We start from the raw sequence: 12,126 nt of genomic DNA, 5'->3' as shown, positions 1-12,126 counted from the left end.
TGGGTAAAAAATTAAATTGCCCAATTAAATTTGGCAACAGCTGATGTGGCTTGTTTCCTCTCTATTTAACGCGGTCCAATTACATCTACATCGACTTTAGTAAATTTTTAATCGCGCTTGTTAGTTTTATATTTCAATTGTAATCTTCGGTATGCATTTTTAAAGCGTGTCTTAAATCGATATCATGCCCAAAAATTTGAAGATAATTGTGATAAAGTTCATCAATTTTCTACCACGATTAATAACAGCTTTTTGAATTATTCTAAAAAATTTTATGAAAAATTGAGGACTCGCTCAATAAAATTTCTAGCCAAACAGTGCCAAACCCATTTTCTCAAAACGTCAGTTTCAAGCTCACTGCTCTCCTCGATAAAACGGCAGGGCTTTGTTTTAATTTGCTTGAATGCATCATAAAACCATATTCACGAGATCAAAGTGGAAGTCTCCACGGGGGTAATCGATGCCTCTCCGAGCTGTCTCGTGGACTCGGGTCATTGATTCCTTTTTTCGAGCTGCCTTTTTGAGCGTGTGAAAACGGCTTCAGAGGTATGAGAAGGGGCGGATTTCCCACAAGGCAGACCTAGGCAGCTGCCTAGGGGCGCGAAGTTTTGAAGGGCGCAAAATTTTGAGACACGTGCATGCTTTCTTAAGGGTTGTAGAATTGAAATCGGTAAAAAAATTTAAGGACGAAGAGAGAGGCGCGCGAGAAGAAGAATATCTGTGAATCCGTCCTTGTCTACTGATAAGGTTCGTGAAACCCGCGCCCCCTCTGCATTGCGTGTCTCGTCTCGATGTCTCGACTTTGTTTTTCACTTTTTTCAACTTTTTGTCGCCTTTTTTTAATTTCGCTATGTTTTAATTCCCTATACCTTTTGAAAAATAATTTAGCACAAGAGGCTTTTGAGCCACCAAAGTTTTCTCTGAAATAACTAAAAAGTAGCTTTAAATTGCGTTAATCAAATACCCGATTTTAAACATTTTCCGGAGGAGGACCCCCGGACCCCGCTTTTGGCTGGGGGATGTCCCCCCGACCCTCCACGGGCCCCACGCGGTCGTCCATTCTGTGAGGGGCGCGACTGTGAGATTTGCCTGGGAGCGCTAAAAAGGTAAATCCGTCCCTGTATGAGACTGTATTCACTAGTAACAACACCTACATAAGTTTAAAAATATCTTTGAAAAAAAGAACTTCCAGTGTCCTGCTAAGGAAGAACGCCGTATAAGCCTATAGGCGTTTATCTGGTACCTAGGTACGGCGTACCTCTAGTAAGTCCAGCTACTCTCATAACTGGCGCCAAAATCAGCCAAGAGCATATAATTGGACCGAGTTTATCAGGGAGGAGCCAACTACCATTAAGCTGAAACTGAGGAAAAAAGGCTTAACGTTTTATTCCTGCATAAGGCTTACTGAAGAAGATAAACTTCAACCCCTCTTTCCTCAAAATAATTTCTGTTTTTCGATTTTCAGTTTTCGGCAGGAGTAAAATACGGCTAGCGGAACTCAAAAACATTCTTAACTAAATTTTTTCAAAAATTTGGGTTGGTTCCTTTCCGATAAACTCGGTCCAGTTGGGATTGTGTACCTAACGTTTTATCCCCGTGGCCAAACTCCACAGAGGGTTAAATCGAAAGCTTCATCTGTTACCGTGCTGCTAATCGACGGGATACGATTTGTCTCTTGATTGCAGGTGGGAATTCTATTGGCGGGACCTTTCGATTTTCAGTTTTCGGCAGGAAAAAATACGGCTAGCGGAACTCAAAAACATTCTTAACTAAACTTTTTCGAAAATTTTGGTTGGTTCCTTTCTGATAGACTCGGTCCAGTTGGGATTGTGGCCTACCATTTTTTCCTCGTGACCAAACTCCACAGAGGGTTAAATCAAAAGCTTCACCTGTTACCGTGATGCTAATCGACGGGATAATCACGATTTCTCTCTTGATAACAGGTGGGTATTCTATTGGCGACACCTGCCATGTGGCAACAATTACACGGAGAGGGGTAATTAGAATAATAGTCGGCTGCCGTAGCGAGGAACGAGCGTAGTAATTGATGGAAACGGCGCGGGACGCTCAAGGCAACGGCAATGCCACGATGACCCACCGACACCGACGAAGAAGACGGAGTTATCCGCACCCACGACACGACTCGCTTCCAGTCCTCCCGCGCCCGGCGCAGAATCCCATGACTCAGTGACTCACGACCGCGATCAGGCGGTGAAATTCCGGTTCGCCGCTGATTTTCCGCCCAGCGGCCGATGAAAACGCGAGTGCCACAGATACCGCCGACCCGACAGGAGCAACTCAACCGTTTCAAGACCAAGTTCAAGATCCATCCGGTCGCGATTCAGTAGTTTCAGTCTCGGTGAAGTGTTGCAGAGATTTCGGTTCTTGGAGTAGTGCCGCGGCGCCCTCAGGTGGACGCTACTAATTCGAGTAAGTAATTAAAATTTCAAAATCACACTGAAAAAAAAATGTTGCGGACTACATAGACATACCGTCCGTTCCGGGCTCATAAGTACGCCGAAATTACCGGGTGCTGTAGCCGTAGCTTCGATTTTTCCGAGTGCATGCTACATCCGGAATTTTCGGCCCCTGAGCCTGGACGGCATGTCTATACATTCACTGGAAAAAAACACATTGGATCTAGAGTCCAGACTCTTGAAAACATTGAAAAGAAAAAGGACTCTTGATTCAATCAGACTTAAGCTTAAATCAAAAGGAAATCCGCTCAAATTAAGAGGCTTGGTTCTTGATTTAAGCTTACATCTGATTGAATCAAGAGTATTTTTTCTTGTCGATGTTCTTAAGAGTCTGGACTCTAGATCCAATGTGTTTTTTCCAGTGTTTAGCCCGTAAGTCTGGCTCCCACGGTACAACTTTTTTTTCCAGTGCATTAAATCACGAGTGAGCTGTGGTTGGTTGACGTTTGGGCCACGTTAAGAAGAGAAGGAACCAAGGAACATCTGTTACTTACAAATTTAATCGAGTAATCAAATGTTTTGCATGATAATGGTTGTGCGAATTGTTGGGCAAACAGTGAGATTCATGCATAGTAGGAAGCAAAGTCCCTGAATTTCGCAAAAGAATTCGAATACAAGATCTCTTATAAAAAAATTAATGTGCCCGGTTAAATTTGGCAACAGCTGATGTGGCTTTGTTCCTTTCCACTAAACGCGGTCCTCTCCGCCACACGGTCAGAAAAAGTAACCAAAATTCCACCCCACGTGTAATTTTAAACATCCCAGAATCCATAGACTTAACTCTAAGAGGTGAGGGGGTTGCGCCATCTGGCGACTACGCGACTAGAGCCCCGCAGGAGTAGTTTCGCGCCCTCTAAGGTCCACTTTGAGGGCCCCCATTAGTTGATCTAAATAGAGCGGACTCATCTACGGACTATCTATTATCGACATAGCCGCAAAAATCAAGAAAATCGGCCCAGTAGATCCTCGGAACGAACTGTGGCCAAAAATAAATATTTACATTATTTTAATGGGAGAATTCATAAATGTATCACCATAAATATAAGAAAAACCAGCGCATTTTTCTCAAAATTTGAATAAAGCGGGCTCATATAGGGACCTATCGGTAGCCGCCAACTGAATGAAAATTGGTCCGATAGAACGGTAGAACGAACTGTGACAAAAAATGGGAACTTAGGGGATCAGAACATTGAGTGCTAAGATCCGTCTTCCCGTGTTTAGTCGAATAAAATAAAAAATGGTTCATTCCTTACTTTTTAAAATAACTGATGCCCCTGAAAACACTTTACAGCCCTGAAAACAACTACTCATTTAAAGATTCTACGCTACCAGTCTGGCAAAGCTCCGAAAAACGGCACGATTCTTCGGGCAAGAACAAGAGAGGAAACAAAATTCTCAAATGGGTGGCATCGAACGAGAAAATGGAATTAGGTGTATTCGAAAAAAGCAATTTACCTGAAACCTGACCCAAAATGAAGTTTCGCCGCCGGCTGAAGAAACGCGAGGGGAAAGAAAATAATATTTCAGAAGTGAAATTGAAGGTAAATCAAATCATAAAACTGCTAAGGGCGCTTAAAAAATTCAAGATGAAATGCGAACCTCTTTGATCAGCATTCTCCGCAGGAACAATTGCATCATTAAAGGCATCGCGAGATCGTGGAAACCGCTCCGAGATGAATGAGCAAACATGCAGTAGAAAGAGCATCGGTTTATCTTATAAGGGAGAAGGGTTAGCAGTTTCTCGGAAGCACTCATTTCGATCGTGCCTCCAGTTCTAGCATTAAATTCCAACGTTTGTTATTCCTTTCTTCCTACCTGTCAATGTAACCCACAAACAACTGAACATTAAACAAATCATAAAATTTACTCGGGACGTCCCGTAAAGGGCGTTGATGAAGAGATGTTTGCAGGGTCAGTTTCTTGATAACCTCTATGGGAAGATATGGGCATGTGTGGCGTTCGGGTGTCGCAGAATGCCAGAGTGCGTTGTAGGCGCGACTTTTATGGGTATATAAAATTTCCTTCTGTGAAAATAAAATTCTACAGAAAGATTTTCGAACGCTCTCGGGAAAATCTACAATTATTACACTGTTGTCAAGTTTTGTGCAAAATTAGTTTACGAAACCTGGATAAGAAGGAATGACTACCTACTAAATTTACAGTATGACAATCGAAAACACAGAAAAAGGCGGAAACAAGGCTAAAATACAAAATACAAAGGCAGAACGTTTCGATACCTTACGGCACCAGTGTCAACTGCTAGAAATTAAAAATAAAAAAGAAAGTAAAATAAAAACCAGCAAACGGCGTTACATAGTGAAATTCGTAAATGAGACTGCTAAACGCCCTGAAGAACGTCCTAAAGAAACGTCCTGCCTTTGTATTTTGTATTTTGGCCTTGTTTCCGCCTTTTTCTGTGTTTTCGACTGTCATTTCCGTTTCGGGCTGCTTTTACTCTTTGTTTTCCACTTCACAGTATGATTTATTTTTTATTTGAGATATTCGCATCCAAGATATCACCGAGTCTTGTTATTTATTTAGCTTCAGCGAGCATTCAAATGATGATCATGACTTTCCAGCTGCATCGCATGGAATAGGCCAAGGCCTACATATTTATGCCTATTTTATTCCTCCTGTGCACGGTAATTATAATGCAATGAACGTGAGGCGATGGTGATTGAAAGTCTACTCATCTCAAAGCAAGTGCGAAGTTATCAGAGGAGCCTATCTATGCATCTCATACAAATCGCTGATGAGTTATAGGAGTGAATTGTTTAATCACTGGATTGAGTACGAAAATTGTGAAAGAGCGATGGAGATTTCAGAGCCCTAGACTCAAACAAATCACAAGTTGATTAGTTGACCGATGGAGATCAAGATACCTTGGACACTCGTTGAATTTTCCAGAAAATTTAGCTTTTGACTGGTGAGTGGTGTGCGAAACATGATCGTGGACACCCTGCTACACGTAATCACTGGTTCTCATTGATTAAAGCTAAATGTTATGGAAAACTCTACCAATCAGCTAACTGAAAGACTCCTTCCTTCAGAGCAAGTGGGAACAAAAATAACCCTTTGTTCTCTCAAATTTATACTGTCGAAAGCAGTGTGAATGATATTCATATCACAGCTAAAATTGAGGAAGTTTCAAGGACATGATGGTAATTAACGCAAACATCAAGGAAATTACATCTACGTCGTTCTATCTAGGCTGCAGAATCTCGTTGCCGAATTCTGTATTGGACGAATAAAAGGGTTCTTTGTTTCAAATGATGTTTGCTCCTATTTTTCATCATTCCAACTATGCTAATTCTGACAAAGTTAACTCGCGCAAGTGGAGTCATTCTCCAGATAGTATCTCGTTTTTCTTTTTCATTAACAAGAATACGGCGCCAGTAATCGCGCGTTTACATTGAATCATTCTCACTGACCTCAAGTCACGAACTCCCTCACCTGGTACCCACGGACGCAAGAGCGAGAGTGGAAATATGTAGGAATGCCAAGTCGTGGTAGGAAAGAGCGAAGCAACAAAGAATTTTCATTCATAATCATATTTGCATACGGGCATCTTACGAGAAAAAATCGAGGAAGTTTCAACACAACACGTGGCACAACGTCACCGACTATGTCTGTAGATTTTTAGAAAAAAAATCCTCACCATTAAATCGGAGCACGTTACATTAGAAATATTTATTGCCAATTACCGCATACGTAAAACAATAAAAAAATAAACAATGGAACGAGATTATGGAAAGGTGTAAAAATTATTGACACGGTTTTCGCAACACTCCTGTTGCCATCTCGCAATTATTGGTCCAGTACCCTTTACCCTAAGATGTCAATTTTTAGACAAAATGGGTGCCCGAATTACCTAAAATTTAGGTTACTCAATTCCTCTCCGTTTATTTAAAGCAATGCAACTTCGCAATGCTGTTATGCAGAAATTATTTACAATTTTTTGTACTCCTAAACTAAATCAAATATTTTTGGGTGACTGACACATGCAACGTGCATACAATGAATCAATCTTCTGAGGGAGATACCTGTGATGACTCTGAACTCAACTAATCATTTATGTTGGGAGTATTATGGGACTATTTTGACTATTATGGGGGACTTATTAAAGTATTTTTACTTTCGATTTCATCAAGTGCAATCTAATCTTTCTTTAACTATACCATACTAAAAAAGCGCAGCTACTCAGTCAAAGTAACAGGATCTAGGCTGAATATGACATTGAGGCTCAATAGCACCCTTGCTTATTTTAATCTTACTCAAAAGTTTGTCGATATGTGCATCCTTCTCCCATTATCACTCATACTTCACAAATTTGTCATCAGTATCTGTATTCGATTCGCACTGCTTCAATATGCTGTCGACTTTTTCTCGTGCAATATTCTTAAAGTCCGTATCCCAAATTTTTTTCTTGATTCGCTAATTTCCTTTGCTATTGTGAACTATAAGATCTTGGTTTACTGTTAAAAATGACAGCTGTAATTCTTTTTCTACACGGCTGCTACTAGAAACAAAGGTAAAAAATGCATATTTATATTCAAGTCTTTCGCACGTGATGTCGGTACCATTACGGTATGGTTGAATTATTAAGAAACTCTGTTATAATTTAAGGAGGCCGCCGGCGCCGGCTCAAAAACTAGTAATTTCAATCAGTGCTTCACAGGCGTGTTTTCGTTTATATTTAATGATGCGTTGCACCGCGCTCGGCTGCCAAGTTTAGTGCGGTAATAATTGATCAATCAACCTAAAAACACAAGCAATACACTTTCGGATAAAAAGCTAATTTTTATTTACAAATAAATCAACCTTTATTCATACTTTCAAAATCAGTCACTGATTGTGAGATTAGTATGTTTAAAAGAGAATCAAAAAGCAAATACATTGAAAACTCTTTTTTTAGTTTGTACCTATCAAGTGAGCTGCAATGAAAAGAATTTATTATAAAATAGGGTAGGCCACAGTTTTTGAAGGAATCCGTACGGTGATTTAATGCAAAATATTCCCTTCTCGAATGTGTCGCGCTAAATCAGCTTCAGATTTTTTAATATCAAAATCTTTAATCAAGCACACTCAGGTGAATGTATTTTGACTAATGAATTATCTTTTTTATCATTCGTGGTTATTGTGTGAATAAGGGGCAAGGGAAGCATCTTTTAAGCTAAAAAGCTCAACAGCACTAAAAAAACTAAAAGCATCATCTCAGCGGCGAGATGAAACGAGAAACTGAAGTGCTTGCTTGAACCGCCGCGAGGGCACGGAAAGCAAAAGCGCCTTCATTTATGTCCACGCAACACGCACATCCCTAGAACACGAATAGTTGTATCCAAGCGCCTTGCATCGCGCCGCGCCGCGCCGTAACTCTCAAACGAGCAGATCAACCATGCTCATGTACTGCTCCCTCCCTCTATCCCTCTCTCCTCCCCTCTTTTAGCCTTGAATCAGTAAAGGCCTGGCGCATTTTAAAAACAAATCTCACCGAGTTAATGATTCGGAATTGGCTCTTTTCCTCCAAACCCATTATTAGATTGGTAAAATACATTTAAACACCTTCAAAGAGCGAGTATGAACGATGGATGCCATGGCATGGAGATTCAATGTCGGCGCTGGTTGGAAAAGGGTTGTTGCCAACCTTCGAGAGTTATCACCTCCCACGCTTGGTGGTTACTGACTTTATCATGTAGAAATTACCGACTTTATCATGTAGAAATCTAAGTCGAAAAGTTGTTTTCGAACTTAGTGCACGATATTGGTGTTAAAACTGAGTAAATACGCCTGAAAATTGAACTTGAGTAAAATTGGAGGTGATGAAAACAATGAAAACTTGATTCTCTTTCATTTCAAATCATCTGCATGGAATGTCCGCCATTTTTTTTTTTTTTTTTTTTCATCGTTGAAGTTAAGGTTTATCTTTCGCGCTTGCTCTCTGCATTTCGGGTGAAAATATTTTATTTAGAATTTTAACTTTTCGCTGGATTATTTTGTCGGTATACTATTTCAGTTGAAAGATCCGTCATTGAGGAATGTTTTTGCAGGAATCATCTTTCAAAATCTTAAAACGAAGTGAAAAGTGGTGTTTCCAATTAACCATCATCATCGATACATTGAAATTGGTTGCAAAATGGAAACAATACTTTTTATTTTTTTTCTTAGATTTTGATAAGATTGGATAATATTTGGCGGGAACATTCCGTAATGATTAATCTACAAACTAAAATTTTAATTTTCCCAAAAACGGTTACAATTTGAGATACATCGATCTTCGCCAGAATGCGTTGCCCGAAAGCTTGGACGACCCACCCTAAGAAGGTTAAGATGTCTGAGCCAATCAGAAATAGATCCACTGATGGTGGCTCTCTCCCTGCGAAAGCACTTTACAATACATCATGGCTTCGGTGTGTTCGGCGGTGTGATTAGAGTGAGAAACGGAACGATGGCACCGACCACAGCCACAGCGCAACAAGTCGGATGGATGGTGGAGTCGGTTTGTGCACGCGATTTCCGGCACGCGACCCGCGCTACCTTCGATTGTGAGCAAGACCCATTCCCATTCCTTGCCGGGCGTCGGGACGCGGTGTCGGCGTGGGGCATGCCTAATTTCCGGCTGTCGCCAACTATTTATTCATGCATCACTACGCTAAGTAGATGTGGCATAGCTCAGAACAGAGACATCACCGGTCGAGAGTGAGAGTCCTTTCAGCTCTCTGTCACTCCAAGCGCCTAAATTTCGGTTACGTTTCGTCAAAACCGGGTACTTTGGGAAGTAAGAGACCTATCTTGCCGTGTTACCAGAGACACAAAGACGGATTGCTCATATCTAAAAGCACGCACTGAAAAAAAATTCTCGGCGTTTTTACCAAGGTCCGTTGGTACCTTTACTATCTCACTTTTTTTACCAATTATTGGTAATTTTACCAAGACTGACTAGTAAGCTTACCTAAAAACCGGTATTTTTACTGTTTTTTCAGGTAAGAATACCACTCTTATTGGTAATCAATTCTCGGTAACTTTGCCATTTTATCTCGATAATTCTACCACAGTCGATAAAAAATGTTGGCGTTTTTACCAGGGCTCAGTAAAATTACCGAGAAAGTTCAATGATTTTACCCAGCTTTCTCGGTAAAACTACCAATTCCATAAATGGTAATTTTACCAAGAAAAAACTGGGATCAAATTGAACCCTGGATTCTTGGTAATTTTACCATTTTCTTAGTAAATACACCGAGATTTTTTTTTCAGTGCGGGGAAGAAGTGAAGTCATTCTGGCGCTGAGAATCCATGCGCGGGATACGATTTGATTTGACCTTGTCCTCTTAATTTTTCCATATTTCTTCTTCAAATCTCATTTTAACTGCCTAAAACGAACAGATAAATAAAGTTGGAATAGTGAATTTTTATGATAAACCTGTTTTGTAACAAGGAGGAATCTTACAGGAATCTCAGATAAAATTGGTTTTTCTGCTGCTATAACCAATAGGAGAGGTGGCTTCATTTTCTTCCTCTAGCGCTCCATCTTTATGTCTTTGCGTGTTACTCATGAGAGGATTACCGCCAAAATGTTCTAATTCAAGTTTCTAAGGCCTTGACTCCACAGGAAGTCTCATAGAATTTGTCCCAAGTAACTTGTTCATTTCAAGTTAGGCAAGACAGCGTTAAGCACCATGTTCTGCATACTTCCGTACTGAGGTTTTGTACTACAACAAACACATTTTAAGGTTGGAAGTATGCAAAAAAATCGTATAATTCTACCAAGAACTACAGCCCTCTCGCTAAATAATGTGTATATACTACTGTTTTATCTGAACTAACGTCAATGTTTGCGCACTTGCTTTCTTATAGATTTCTTTTTAGTAATAACAAGACGAATTTTGCTATGAAAGTAAATTCGCTATAATACTAAAAACTTCGGGAACCAATCAGAAGTGGATTCACATTGTCTCGACTCTCAGTATAAAGGGACTCTAGGGTCCAGCATTCTTCTTCAACTCAAAGCCCTTAAATCAAAACACTTATTTTGTTGAAACAAGGTTTATTGACCCAGCGTGTCTTCACGAAGGAACCTCAAACATGCGTTACAACATGTATCCATCCAAGTGAGGTAACGCGGAGCACATTCGTTTAGAAGACTCGACAAGATCGTTTAAAAATGAAAGGCTATGAAAAATGCAAGTCGCGATAAGAGGCATTCAAGCTGCCAGGTTCGCGATATTCGCGAGTGTGGTGTTGGGGCCCAGGGGTGGGGGGCGTCAAGGGGGGGTTGAGAGGGGTGGGGGTCGGATGAACCCAAACTGGAGCAACAATACCAACAGATGAATCGACGCTAGTAACTCGTTACCAAGGCAACGGAGAATGCTATGCGTGGCGGCAAAATCCATTAACTAGCACAGGGCTGGTCTAAACTGCAGTTCGAACCTCAGTCCGCGGTGCAGCATTGCCGAACTCCTGGATAAATCAGGTTGGCGAAAAGCTCTCGGAGCCGTTCTCTACGTATACACTGAAAATAGGCACTTCTTCCTCGAAAAACCTAGGGAGTGAATTACTTTTCCAATATTTTACATCTATACTATCAATCATGAGGATTAGAATACGAAAAAAGAAATGTTTTCGAATTTTTTGCGTGAAGTTCAACATTTTCAACTGACATGAGGGGCTTGGAGGACAAAGCGCATAAGTGCAGTTTTTCATATTTCGAGAAATACGTGAACTTTCGAAATTACTCGGATCCTTGCGGCGGAAAGAATGTTTGAACTGACTTTTTGATGCTGAGAAATTGGTATTCGGGAGCGAATATTTCACTGAGTTTGCATAAAGACTAAATACTTAAAATCATTAATATCTCAATTTTTTCAAAAACAGCACTTACGCATCTTGTCCTCCAAGCCCCTCGTGTGAGCTTCCAGTCATACGTCACATATCTTCAAATAGATAAGTAGTGCTGCACAGGATATGTTTTTGGCCGCCCTCGAAAATTGAAAGCAAAATAGCAGTATGTATAACCCACATGCTTCCTTCGTGTCGATTTACTTCCTCTGAAATGTCTATAAAACAACGATTTTGAAAGTTATCGAGATTTTTATGACACATAACTTAAATCGTAACTAATCAAAGCGGCGTCCAAATGCGGAAAAGCTTTACATTATATCGAAGTTCAAAATAACAAATCTCAGTTTAAATGATGATTCAGAAATAGGTGCATTATCATATCATAAGAGAAAAGCCTTCTGAAAAGGAAGAGATTAATTTTCTGTCAACACCTCACACAGAAACTGAAATTCAGAATCCCCCATCCTGACATTATTTAAAGGCAGGATCTCCTATCCCTCCGATTTCATTTCCCTTCATTCATACACTGAAAGGAAAATCCACGGGCGTTCGCGATGAGTATTTAAATATTTAATTAAAGACCCAATTCATTCATATCCATCCTTTTTTTCCCTTTTCTTTCCGTTTCTGCAACGATAAAGTCACACCACCGTTAGACAAAACTTTAGAGGTGTTCCTCAAAAAAATACTTTTTCCCCCTGTAACTGATTGTGAGTACCTAATGTAATTTTTGTACTTGTGATATGCAATTTCTGCGCGACTTAACTGAAGACTAAAATTCCATTTCTTCTAAGGAACGGAAAACGGGAACTTC

The 12,126-nt window shown here is 40.3% G+C and overlaps 2 protein-coding genes across 2 annotated transcripts in view; one reads left to right on the top strand and one right to left on the bottom strand.

Moving 5' to 3' along the window:
* LOC109037429 (uncharacterized) overlaps positions 1-12,126 on the bottom strand; it is a 163,897-nt gene that overhangs the window by 63,464 nt on the left and 88,307 nt on the right. The gene's annotated exons all lie outside the window — the stretch shown is intronic.
* Positions 2,119-12,126, top strand: part of hdly (hadley) — a 36,883-nt gene continuing 26,875 nt past the window's right edge. Inside the window, exon 1 of the mRNA XM_019052091.2 lies at positions 2,119-2,430. The gene's annotated coding sequence lies outside the window, so the exon portion shown is untranslated. The remainder of the gene's footprint in view (positions 2,431-12,126) is intronic.

The sequence above is a fragment of the Bemisia tabaci genome, chromosome 5 (genome assembly GCF_918797505.1).
Source record: "Bemisia tabaci chromosome 5, PGI_BMITA_v3".
NCBI lineage: Eukaryota > Metazoa > Arthropoda > Insecta > Hemiptera > Aleyrodidae > Bemisia > Bemisia tabaci.
This window is presented reverse-complemented; position numbering and strand designations above follow the sequence as displayed.